This window comes from Euleptes europaea, chromosome 8, assembly GCF_029931775.1.
Source record: "Euleptes europaea isolate rEulEur1 chromosome 8, rEulEur1.hap1, whole genome shotgun sequence".
In the NCBI taxonomy this organism is placed as follows: Eukaryota; Metazoa; Chordata; class Lepidosauria; order Squamata; family Sphaerodactylidae; genus Euleptes; species Euleptes europaea.
The window spans coordinates 20,302,746-20,316,127 of record NC_079319.1 but is presented as its reverse complement, the minus strand read 5'-3'; positions in this window follow the sequence as shown (position 1 = coordinate 20,316,127).

The window sequence follows — 13,382 nt, the reverse complement described above, 5'->3', positions numbered from 1 at the left end:
ATGCAATCTGGAACTCTGTAATACTCTTCATTGAAAGTGCATATTACCATAGAAGATATATGGCCAATATCAGAGGAAAAAACCTTCCTGTTAAGAGCAGCTAGTGCTAAAAAGAGATTATTTTAGTAGCTCCTAAAAGCTCTCCTGAACTAGAGATAAGAATCTGCCAGAGTTTCCATTACACATTTAATGATACATTTCAAAAGGTTATAATTCATTCCCTTTGAGGCTCCATAACTCATTGGGCTAAACTTGTGTAAGTTTTTAGATTAGTAACTTTTTTTCCTTGCCAGAACTTAACAAGTATCCTTATTGTGGACTAAAAAACAGGAGAGAGGATCAATATATAGATACTGTAGTGCATCAAGGCAATCATTTTTAAGATACATGGTGACCAATCAATCATACCCTCTCCCATTAGATACGTTCATGACATTTTTGCTATCCAGCTGTTTCCTCATGTAATATTTTTATTTGCACATCAGCATACCTTGAAGGAAGTGTAAAGCAAGAAACATGTAGATTTCATGTTCGATTGGAGAAGACTTTAAATACATAGGTCTGACCATATTTCCATACCCAAATTTTGGATTTTCAAATTTTATATTGATTTTGAGGTCTGTATTTCCAGGCAAAAAATTATGACACAAACAGAGAATTAAAGAATGTGATAAAGTTCAAGAAAAAGTGCATTATGAAAATGGATGATACAATCCCTGTAACAACCCCTGACAGTAGACTGGTTGCTGCATTTTGGACCGATTGAAACTTCCAAACCATTTTCAAAGATAACTCCAAATGTAGACCATGACAGTAATCTAACTTAGATATGATCAGAGCATGGATCACTGTGGGCAGATCATACTGTTTGTGGAACGAACAGCTGTAGCTGGAGAACCAGCTGGAGCAGATAAAAGGCTCTATATGTCGGAAAAGAGACCTGAGAGTGGAATATTAGCCATTGGGTGGTAGTTGTTTAGGTCATTTGAGTTGAGGGTTGCCTTCTATGCCTTCTTTACAAGGGGACTCACAACTGCCTCTTCAAAGCAGTGGAAACTACACCCTCTCACAGAGAGGCATTTATTACCTCCTGGACCCAGTCAACCAACCCTGCGCAGCCCAATATTATTATCCATGGAGGCAAGGGTCAAGGTTGAACGCGGTGGCCTGCACACTTTGAAGCACCTGATCCACTTCAATATGGTGTAGTAATTAAGAGCAATGAACTTTAATCTGGAGAACTTGGTTTGTTTCCCCACTCCTACACATGAAACCTTGGGCTCGTCACAGTTCTCTTCGAACTCTCTTAGTCCCACCTACCTCACAAAGTGTCTGTTGTGGGGGGAAGAAGGGAAGGAGATTGTAAACTGGTTTGATTCTCCTTTAAAAAGGTCGAGAAAGTCAGCATATAAAAACCAGCTTTTCTTCTTCTTCTGCTTCAAGTCTCACCAACTGAAAGCCATCCATACAACTAGGACCAGCCTGTGCTCCAATAATGCCCTGAGACTGAGCCAGTCTAAGTGTCTAAGTCATGGCAGATGTGTAAAAAATATTGAAATAAATCTATTAGTTATAACTAAAATGAGGGCTTTCCCAGTAAGAACATTTCCCCCTGTAAAATAATTAGTTCTACTTGTACACGGTTTTATCCAAATGTATGTTCTTCCTTTTATATGCCAATAAAGGCTTGTGTTGTGTTGTGTTGTTGTGTTGTGTTGTAATTAGTTCTACTAAAAACTGTAGGGATTGGGGTAGGGTTTTACTCTGCATGAATAAGCATGAGTAAATATGGGTCTGCTTATATTCTGTGGTGAAAGGAAATCAATACAGCTTAGAGGCAAAGGCATAACATCTCTTACAGACCAAGGTTCCACTAAGAGCAAACTATACCTTATCATGGAGATCCATGATTGATATTCCAGTTTGTTAAATGACTAAAAAGCAGCTGCAGGTTCTTTGAATTGGAGTGGGCCTGGAGTCATGGCGGAGGAGGAATTTGTGGGGGGGATCTTGTACCATTTCTCCAGTCAAGGCACATTGGACCTTAAACTACCAGCAAAATTCCTATGGGCTTCTGCCCTAGAGGACTACTGAAGGCCAGGAGCAAGCTGAACCCCTGGCACTGCCAGCCCTTCAGGGACCACCTGTAGGGTTACCAGCTTCAGGTTGTGAAATTCTTGGAGATTTGGGGTGGAGCCTTGGGAAGGGTGGGGTTTGGGGAGAGGAAGGACCTCAACAGGGCATAATGTCATAGAATCTACCTTCCAAAAAAGCCATTTTCTGCACAGGAACTCATCTCTGCTGTCTGGAAATCAGTTGTAATTATGGGAGATCTTCAGGTCCCACCTGGAGGCTGGCAATCCTAGCCACCTAGCTCAGCTTTCCCCTGTCATAAAATTCTATCTCCAAAATTCCCACTAATAGCTTCCAGAGAAGCTATTCCAATGGATGAAATTTTATAAAAGAAAATGTTTTTAGTCTAATCACAAGTTTCCGAGTAACATTAGTCTAATCACAAGTTTCCGAGTAACATACAGTTTGGCCTTCAGATGAACCACTGGGGAGATGAAGCAGCGACAGAATCAATATGAGATACATTGTTTTGATACTATCTAATGTATTTAAGTCTTTGTACCTTGCTTTTCTCCCTAAAGGGACCCAAAATAGCTAAGAACAGAAACATACTTTGGGCTTAATTCTATGACTCCCTTTTACTAAGTTGGCACCTTTGACACCATTCCTACAATATTTTCTTTGACCCAAAAAAGGCTTTTCCCTGTCAGTGGAAATGTTTTTCCATCAGAAAGAGTTATTGGATGAAGACTTCATGGAAGAGTGTCACGGGGTCCAACTTAGCGAAAGGTGGGGAGGTCATCGGATCCAACCCTATATAAATAAGCCAATAAAAAACAAGAAAAATGGAACAATCTAGTACCAATGTAATAATTGGTACCTAATATTAATACAACATACACTCCTCTGCCGCGGTGTTATGGGAAAAAAAATGTCACCAATCAATTTATACCTGCTCTTGTGCATGAAAAAATGGCATCAATCCCACATACCCAGTCGGCTAATGCAACACTTTCCCCAAGTGCAAAAAACCCCAGCAACAACCCAAAACAAAAACCTTTATCTGACGCAGGAGACAATGTTCCCTCCAGAGAAGACTCCTTAAACTGGAGGAAAGATCTGCCTTAGGAGAACAGAACTTTTGGTTCCGACTCATTCTTTTGAATCACAATGGCTGGCTGGAAGTGTTCTTCAGGGTCAAATGGTATGCAACACTGGCAGTCTAAATACAGAACTGACCTAGCCTTGTGGAAAGAGGGCCCCATTTCCGAACCAAAAAGCAGGCGCTGGTGAGGACCAACCTTACTATGGCTCCCCTTCCCTGCCATCCTGCCAGGAGGAACAAAACTGCTGCGGAGAAGCATGCAGAGGGAGACGGGCCTTCCTAAATGCTCCTTTTTCTTTAAAATTGGGACAGTTCAGTGGTTATACATATGGGACTGCCACTATCATATCCAGCTTGGCCTTCAGCCATGATACAGCTTTAACCATTTGGCTCTGGCCCAAAGTACCTTTGCTTTAATATTGAAAGAATAAAGTAATCAAAACAGAGAAGATAACAATGTTCTTAAGTGCCTGGCTGGATCCTCTGGGGAGGACCAGGTTAGAGGGTGGAAAGATGCTAATGAAATGCATGTATGATCTTTTCCTGCACACTCTACTAAATGCCATCTCCTTCCTGAGAGGCTTTGGTACAATGCAATAAAAGAAATAATTCTGCAAAGCAAACAGTGGTTAACAGAACCTTTTCAGATAACAATGTTCTTCCTACTTGCAAAAAAGAAAAGACTGAACACTGGATTTGACCCCCCCCCCCAGTTTTTCTATAGGCATAAATGTCAGAAGCTCTGCGACTTGAAAGTTGGAACGGAAAAGATAGAATTGATAGACTACTAGAGAATGTCCAGATATTAGAAAGAACACTGAAACAATATTTTTTACCCATTCTTTTAAAAGTCCTTAGCTTGGCAAACTCAGCCACGCTCTGCTACTCCTAATACACTGGACGCACGTGACGCATGAAAGGAAGAGCACGATCCCATGTTCAGCCCTTTTGCTAGCTCATAATTTTAGTGATGGATATCCTGCCACTCAGCCTAAAGGTTCTCTGTAGGGTTGCCAACCTCCAGGTTCTAGCTGGAGCTCTCCGGCTATTACAGCTGATCTCCAGCTGATAGAGATCAATTCACCTGGAGAAAATGACCACTTTGGAAATTGGACTCTATGGCATTGAAGTCCCTCCCCTCCCTAGACCCTGCCCTCCCCAGGTTCTGCCCTAAAACCTCCCGCCAATTCCTAAGAGGGACCTGGCAACCCTATCTGGGTGTCTCAAAACATACTGAAATGTAGAGATCCAGCAATGTAGCAGAACCCCACCCAACATATAACACAGCAATTTTAAACAGCACAACTACAGATAACCAATTAAAATCCATTTACAATAATAGAATAATAGAATCACAGAGTTGGAAGGTACCACCAGGGTCATCTAGTCCAACCCCCTGCACAATGCAGGAAATTCACAACTCCCCCCCCCTCGCACCCCCAGTGACCCTACTCCAGGCTCAGAAGATGCCCAAAAAATAATCTTCCAGGATCCCTGGCCAATCTGGCCTGGAGAAAAATTGCTTCCTGACCCCCAAGTGGCAACTGGCATTTCCCTGGGCATATAAGAAAGGGCCATGAGAGCCAAAGACTTATGTAAACCTTCCTAGCCTTCCTCTCATGATCTGCCTAAGTTCACAGAATTAGCATTGCTGACAGATGGCCATTTAGCCATCTTAAAAACATACAAAGAAGGAGAGCCCACCACCTCCTGGGGAAGCCTGTTCCATTGAGGAACCGCTCTAACCATGCATTCCTGAGTGGAATGCCTGTGCTGCTGTTTGGAGGCAATGCAGCGGTGCCAAAAATCTGTGCAACCCTCATAGGCCAAAAAAGGGGGATGTTCCCAAGCTGTAATGGCTTAGGAGGCTGCCTAATGGCAGCCCTTCCCCCAGGCCAGCGGCGTGATGCCTCGGGAACACCTCCCAGGATGCCGCCGAGCATCCGGGCCCAGCGTCTGGGCCTGGCACTGCTGCAGTAGCGGCCAGCGACCGGCGTCTGAGGCTGCATGCCGGCACTGGGGCCACAAATGGGGGTGGATGCCGCCCAGACACCGACGCTGTGGGCTCTTGTACTGGCGCAGGCCTTTGCCGCCCTCCAAAGGCCTTTCGTCCTGGCCGCCAGCATGGCTCAGCAATGTGCTGTAACTGTCTAATTTAGAACCCCCAAATAAAGCCTGCATAAAACTATGTACATACACAGTCAAATAAAACCTGAGCAGAAGAAATGAAATAGAGCAGATCAGAGGAAAAATATGTAAATTAATTACCAACCAAATCAAAATAAAGCATCAAAGGAACTCCTCTACATAACCACAGAATTAACGATATTCAGCAGATGGCAACAACAACTTTATCTGATGCCAGAAGCTCATAAGGTCTGGTACCAGACAAGTGGTTGTGAGGATGTTATTCCAAAGGTGGGGTGCCACAACAAAATTCAGACATGTACAACTGCATTCAGAAAGGGCTTTTCCTATATAATCAGGAAAAATGGAAAAATGTGTAGGCTATAGGAAAATACCCATCTGAAAATTTGTACTTTAGGAGTGTAGACCATACATGCATTCCTGCTGCTCCTCTATGCATGTAAGTAATATACATACATATGTATGATATCCTGTCAAGTTGCAACTGACTTATGGTGACCCTGGTAAGGGGCTTTCAATGCAAGTGAGAAGCAGAGGTGGTTTGCCTTCCTCTGCAGAGTCTTCCTTGGTGGTCCCCCAACCCTGCTTAGCTTCTAAGCTTTGATGAGATTGGGCTATACTATACCATTCCACAGTCCCAAGTAATATGTTTGGTGGTGGTGCAAAGGGCCATCAAGTCCCAGCTGACTTATGGCAACCCTGTAGGGTTTTCAAGGCAAGAGATGTTCGAAGGTGGTTTGCCATTGCCTGCCTCCACGTCAGCTGAGAATGTTCTGAGAGAACCATAACGTTCTGCTATTTGTCATCACTTCTGTCACCATCATTATTGTTTACTTCATTTATTGTTCTCTTTATGATTGACCTATATCATACCACCCCATTCAGCAAAGTTTGAAACCTTTGTCCAGCCTAAGAAACCTTCCCACAACTTACTTTGGAGGAAGAGCCACTTATGCTGGAGAAAGTATTCTTAGGCTAAAGGTTTCAAATTTTGCCAGGCTGAGTAGAATGGATACAGGCCATTCTTTCCAATTGTCTAGAAGCACATTTAAAATGAAGGTTAAAGCACTCATATTCTGACATTAATCTGAGAGCAGGGCATAGAAGGTACAGGGAATGCTGAATTCCTTCCTAATGAACACATTCAAGTGCATGGCTTGTGGAAATTAGGAAGGATGTAATTTTCAGTTTAACATGCACTATGCATTATGTTAAGTAATATTAACAATGAACAACCTTTGAGGCTGAAGCTCATTGCTTATGCAGCACCATGCTGGGGGAGGCTGCATGTGCCTTTTGTCAACATGACAATGTGTTGTTGTTGTTTTTGCATTGTCTTAAAATGGGACCAATTTGTTCTAGCAGAAGCTCAATTGCTATTCTTTTGTTTTGCAACGAACAATGACAAACCGCATCCTACTCAACTATCCCAGTCATGCCACTATTTGTAAAAATGAGGTCAGGCATAGAATATGAGATGGGAATTGAGACAGAATCCAGTTGCCTACCATGTCCATATCCACCAAACCAAACATCCACCAAACCAAACGTCTATGTGTTTAGATATTTACACTCCACTTTTCCCCGATAAGGTCTCGAAGCCACTTATGACATCGATCTCTCCTCTTTCATTCTGACAACCCAGTGAAGCGGGTTAGGCTGAGAGACAGTGACTGGCCTGTGGTTAGCCATTAAACTCCAACGACAGCGAGTCCCAGCTCCTAGTAAGATGCTTTAACCAATCTGTCCTGAGTCGGCATACTCACCGGCCGACACGGGACGAGGAGCGGCCGAATCCCCCCGCCCCAGAGAGGGCAAGAGAGAGTCGGGGGGGCAGGTGGCTCCCAATGAGAACTCCGGCCGGGGGAGAGGTGCGGCCAGGACAGGGAAGCAGCAGCTGCCCCGCATGCCTCGACGATCAGCTGGACCGGCTGCGCTCCACCGACCAGCTGGGCCAGCTATGCCCTGCCGTCCAAAGGACGGGACAAGAACCACCCAGGAAGGCGCACCTCGGGAAGATCCGCAGGGAGCGGCCAGCCCACGGCTTCCCAGCATGGGCAGATCCAGCAGCACTGTGGAGGCGGGGAAAGGCCACACCAGTAGCCAGCCCGACTCCGCCCAACAGCTGAGAGGCGGGCGGGCCTGGAGGACAACCTGGAGATTCCCGCGGGGATGGCGGAGCCAGGAAAGAGAAGGGGCCAGGTGGGGCCCAGGAGGAGATGAAACCTCCGGGGGGGGAGGAGCCAAGGAGGGCCACGGGGAGGAGCCAGCTTGGGATGGGTATTTAGGGCCGGCGGGTGCTGAAGCCGAGAAGGATTGTGGTTGCGGAAATAGCCAGGCCTTAGACTCCGTTGTGGAAAGAGTCACCCTGGTCGCGTCAGAGAGGGATGATAGTTCTAGTTCCCCCTCTGAATGGTCTGAGGCCAAGGAGGCCCTGCCCGGCCGACTAGACTCCCGGGAGGGCACGACTGGCGTGGATAACCCTGGGACGGAACCTCACACAATCCACCATGTTGGTTCTTTACCGACATAGGGAGTTTAGTTGGGTGCATTTGAATTTGGAACAAGACGGGAATGTCGGTCAATCTCCATCTCATTTTCTGTTTTTGTCTTTATCTTTTAGCCTGAAACCCCACTCAGATTCTTGAGTCCAAGTACCTCCATAGGTCATGTAACAAGACCTGAAGGACCAGTACCAAGGATAAGCCATCTGAGATCTCATTCTGAGAGCCATTCTGAGAGCCAGTGTGGTGTGGCGGTTAAGAGCGGTGGTTTGGAGTGGTGGACTCTGATCTGGAGAGCCGGGTTTGATCCCCCGCTCCTCCATATGAGTGGTGGAGGCTAATCTGGTGAACAGGATTTGTTTCCCCACTCCTCCACATGAAGCCAGATGGGTGACCTTGGGCTAGTCACAGCTCTCTCGGCCCCACCTACTTCACAGGGTGTCTGTTGTGGGGAGAAGAAGGGAAGTTGATTGTAAGCCGGTTTGATTCTTCCTTAAGTGGTAGAGAAAGTCGGCATATAAAAACCAACTCTTCTTTTTCTTCTGTTACAATAAATCTATCCTAGAAACCAGCCAGCAAAGGACTGACTGGTTAGTTTAAATCAGCACATGAAATTTAACCCACTTGTCTTTAGGAGAGGCAGGTCACAATGCTCCAGTAAAAATCTGCACAATTTCCCTGTCAGAGTCAAGCTCAGAGATCTTATGTCACCTAGTCAAAGGTCCCCAGCACTCTAACCTGCCCTTGTCTTGGCACTTCCTTGCTACCAAGCCATGCATAACCCTTCCTGTCTCTGTATATCATTTTATCTAAGACGCCTTCCAAGTACATATTCCTGTGTGAAAGTGTTATCCTGGGGGAAACGGATAACTCTCCCTTCCTTCAGAGAAGATGAACAGTGGAGTGTTTATTTCCCTCGGCGACTGAACAGTCCATGCCACCGCTCCAGCCTCCATAGCTTCACTACCACAAATGCAATACCGTAAAGATATCCGAGGAAGGTAGAGATGAAAAGATGGTTGCAGAAAGGTTTCCTAGAACTCATGTTCTCTCCATAACTCTAGGGGGACAACTTGGTGGAAGTCAAGTCTCAGCAGACAAGCAAAGTTGATGGTAAGTATAGGCTGGTACAACTTTCTGCTCTCTCCCTTACATCCACTTCCCTCGTGTGACAGTAAGCAGTGATAGCCTCCATCACTGAATAAAGAGGAGTGTCAGGGGAACCAGAAAGAGAGGGCCCTAAGGGGACAAAGGTCTGCCTGCTATCTCTGGATTCATATGGAGCAAGTGTTATAATTTATTCTCATATAATGTTTGGGTTCATTTTTGGATGATGTCTGGGGTTTCTCTGGGGGATGTGAAGGAAGGGAAACTCTGTCTGGAGGCCTGTGGTGGGGTCTCAGTAGCCCTGAAAGGATGAGAAGGCCAGTCTACCATAGCAGCCCCTTCCTCTCTCTTTCCAGCTTGCTTTGTGGATCATTCGCTGGAGGCAGTGAGCCATGTTGCCCTCACTGCATGAAGCACCTATTTTTAAAAAAATATTTAAATTGACTGTCTTTCCCACCATCTTTGTCTTGGACTGAAAGCAGCCAGGGGGTGTTTGTTAGAGAAAGGGTGTGGCTGCTTTTCGATGCAATTAAATGGATCCGAGGTCAACCACTCATCACTGAACTCTCTCTTGGTTTGGTCCTAGGCCTGCATTACCAGATGCAGTGCACGTTGAGAAAAGTTGGCATAGCAAATACTTCCTGTGCCCAGGAAGGTGGGAGAAGCGTGGCACTGCATTCTATCCCCCGTCCTAATGATTTATTTAAAACGTTTATTAGCTGCCTTTCTTCATTGTGGAGCTCTATGTGGCTTACAATGTAGATAAAATACATAAAACAAAATACAGATGCGGGAACAGACAAGGCAGATGTGCGAGCCAAAGCTGGGAGAAAGCACTGCAAACTACTGCAGCCACCTGGTTTTTTAAGGTGACTGTGGCATCGAGTGGCACCCCCAAACTGCGAACCTGGTTTTTCAAGGGGAGTACAACTTCATCCCCCTGATCTAGATGACCCTGGCTAGCCTGCTCTCGTCAAATCTCAGAAGCTAAGCAGGGTCAGCCCTGGTTAGTATTTGGATGGGAGACCACCAAGGAATACCAGGGTCATTATGAAGAAAGGCAATAGCAAACCACCTCTGTTAGTCACTTGCCTTGAAAACCCTATTGGGTTGCCATATGTTAACTGTGACATGGTAGCACCCATAACCTCATCCAAGACAGAAGAGATCTGAATTCTTTTCTGCTAACCTTGCCTTTCTACTAACCCAGAGAACCTCTGTTTTGTCAGGATTCAGTTTCAGCTTTTTCACGCTCGTCTTGCCCAATACTGCTGGTTTATGTGCCAGCATATACAAGCAAACCTTTGCCTCTATGCCTAGCAAACATGGCCCAAGAGAAAACAGACTGGTGAACAAACAGGAGCTATTGCACATATAGAGAATCAAGTCAAACTTTCCACTCAATCCAGTAAGAAAGCAATGTGGTTAGTGTAATAATAATCCAGCACATTGGAAAATTAGCCCTATTAGTTCAGTCCTCTTTGGTACCCAATCTGTGACTCAGTTGACTGGTTAGTGTCCTTGTTGCTTACTCATATATGGGTTACTTCTCCCTGACCTTCTTGAACTAGGGTTGCCAGGTCCCCTCTGGCCACCAGTGGGGGATGGGAGAGTAGGGTTGCCAGCTGTAAGTTGGGGAACTCCTCAAGATTTGGGGGTGAAGCCTGGGGAGACCTCAAAGAGCTACAATGCCATAAAGTCCACCTTCCAAACCATCCATCTTCTCCAGCAGAACTGATCTCTGTAGTCTGGAAATGAGCTCTAATTCCAGGGGATCCCCAGGTCCCACATCTTAATTTTCCAATTTGGGTTCATTAAAGAATGGGGTTTATTTGGTACAGGATTTGATTAGTTAAGACTCAACTGCACATCCCTAACTTTAGCAGCCTTTCATTTTTAAAATACATGCCTGCTAGGCAGAACGATCATCTTCCTAGGAAGTTCTCAGTGTTGAGGCCTTCAGAACTGTAGTTAGCTTAAGTGAAAACAGCGGTATTAATAATTACCTGTACTTCTGTGGAGTTTTCTTTAATATACCTAGTTAATAATTAATGTCATTCGCTTGATATTTCCAAAGAGATGCTATGAAAGGTTTAATGACTTTGCTTTAAATGGCCTACTGAGGTCTCAAGAGCTATTATAATAATTAATGCCTCACTGGGAAGTTGAACATGTTTCAGCTTACCTTTGTATAACGTGGCTTTCAGATAAGTATTGTTTACAATAGCAATGATTAATCAAAATGATAACGACATATCTCTATTTGTAAGGCAGCCGCTTGCGAAGAGAATTCAGGCTTTCTATGTCTTGTGATAGATAAGGGGACCTAGCGGATAGAGCAAGCAGCAAGAATACCAGGTGGAATTAACTCCTCCAAAGCAAGCAATACCAACACTATCACAATGATGTATTTCTACCTCTGGGGCGAAGGTTCTGCCATTACAGTGATATAGGATCCACTTCAGGGCAATGCTTATAGAAATGCAGGGATACACTTGAGCTTTCCAAATAAGGGTTGTTTGTGTGTGTGTTTTTTCCAGGCAAGATTTAACTGTGCCTTGTATCATTTTGCAAAGACAATTCTCACCTGTGAAGCAGACCTTGCTGAACACTGATTAGCTCCTTGTCACATGTGGAAGTGAACCTCTGGACTCATTCATCTCATGGCTGAATAGGAGAAAGTGTCCCTTCTTTAGCTTTGCCGGGTCAGGGGCTATATGGAGGGAATTCAATCAGCGCTTAACCAACCAACCCACACAACTATAACTTTGAACAACAACTTTATTACAACATTAACTTTATTAAACTTCAACTTATTGGATATTGATTAATTCTTAAGGATTAGATCTTAGTGGAGAATTTTTCGGCCACAACTTGATTGGCGACAGCTGCGATAGCCCTGGTGCAGCATGGGAGATGTGTCAGGTACATGGGCCGACCCCAATGCGGCCCGATGTACGTGCCCACCCACAGCGGTCCTGCTGTGGGCAACCGGGATGGCGGTGCCAGGATGACACCAGGACGCTGGTCACTGGGTGTCTTTCCCCGCCACTCGGGGAAGAGGCAGACAGCCCCCCCTACTCGGGCATGTCCTTGAAGCCTCTCCCCAAAATCCCTTATTGGGGTCCCCAACCTGGGGGAAAGGGGCATGCAGGCCGCTTTCCCCCCAAACTGACAACATCTCCATGGTCAACCACCCAAGTTGTGACATGCTATTAACTCATAACTCCATAAATAGAGAGGGTGGGTGGGACAAATTCAGAGACCGACTGGGCTGGAAGGGGAAGCTCTCCCCCTAGCCTCCTCACCCAGCCCTGCCCATCCGGCCTTAGCACGGCCCTCTATTGGCTCGTTTGAGCCAAAGAGCACCCTCCATTGGCCCGGGGCTTGGCAACCGGCAGGCACGAGGCACTGGCACCTACCTAGCCCTCACCTACACGTGCCTGCATCGCCCGCTCTGACCACCCCCCTTCGCTTCCTGCCCTCCCTCCGCCCTAGCCGGCAAACGAGGCTACCGCTGAGCCGGTAACCCGCACTTTCGGAAGATAATTCTTCTGAAACATCTTGTTCCTTGCCCAATACATGGCATGGGAGGTGGGGGTTTCATGAGCGTCTCCACGTAGTTTGCATAAAGGTAGTGTGAAATGGAGGAAGAAGAAAGGTTTTGTAGACCAAACAATCTCATTCACCCAAATATGTTCCGAGAGCAACCTAAAGGTCATTTTGTAAAAAAAGAAATGTATCAGAAAAGAAAGTATCTCCATTAACATTTTGGCACCAAACCTTTATCTGAAACAAAGGCTTTAAGGGGTGAAAATGTTGCCTACAGGGGACATTTGCTCTTTCTTTCTACTCTCTTTCCTACCTTTCTACCTCTCCTCTCCAACATCTTGTTCACTGCCTGTTTCTTCTCTGCTTTAGGAATGCTGGAAAGGTTTCCTGGAACACATTTGATTGTCGAACCTACCATGTTCGAAGGTGGCAATCAGATGTGAACTGATCGCCTGGTCTGTTCAGTTCATGAAAAGATGCCGCAAACTCCTACTTAACTGGTTGGTGTCAGATTTCCCCACGGCTGGCAATTGGACTCTATGGCATTGAAGTCCCTCCCCTCCCCAAACCCTGTCCTCCTTAAGCTCCGCCCAAAAATCCTCCTGCCGGTGGTGAAGAGGAACCTGGCAAACCTACAAGGGGGGGGACTACCTTTACCTTTAATAGCTAAACATAGCTTTCTTTGTGTTCTTTTCCTCAGACTTCTCTCCCTTATTGGAACATTGACTTCTGATGTTTGGCCTTTCCATCTGCAATATCACATACTTTCTCTCATAAATATTTGCTAACCCCTTCCCCTATGTTGGCAATACAATTTTGGTGCAAGAGATAAGGCTGGACTCAGTGCTAGCAACTTCACCTCCTGCTAGAAGGCAATCCCACTGCAACTTTAC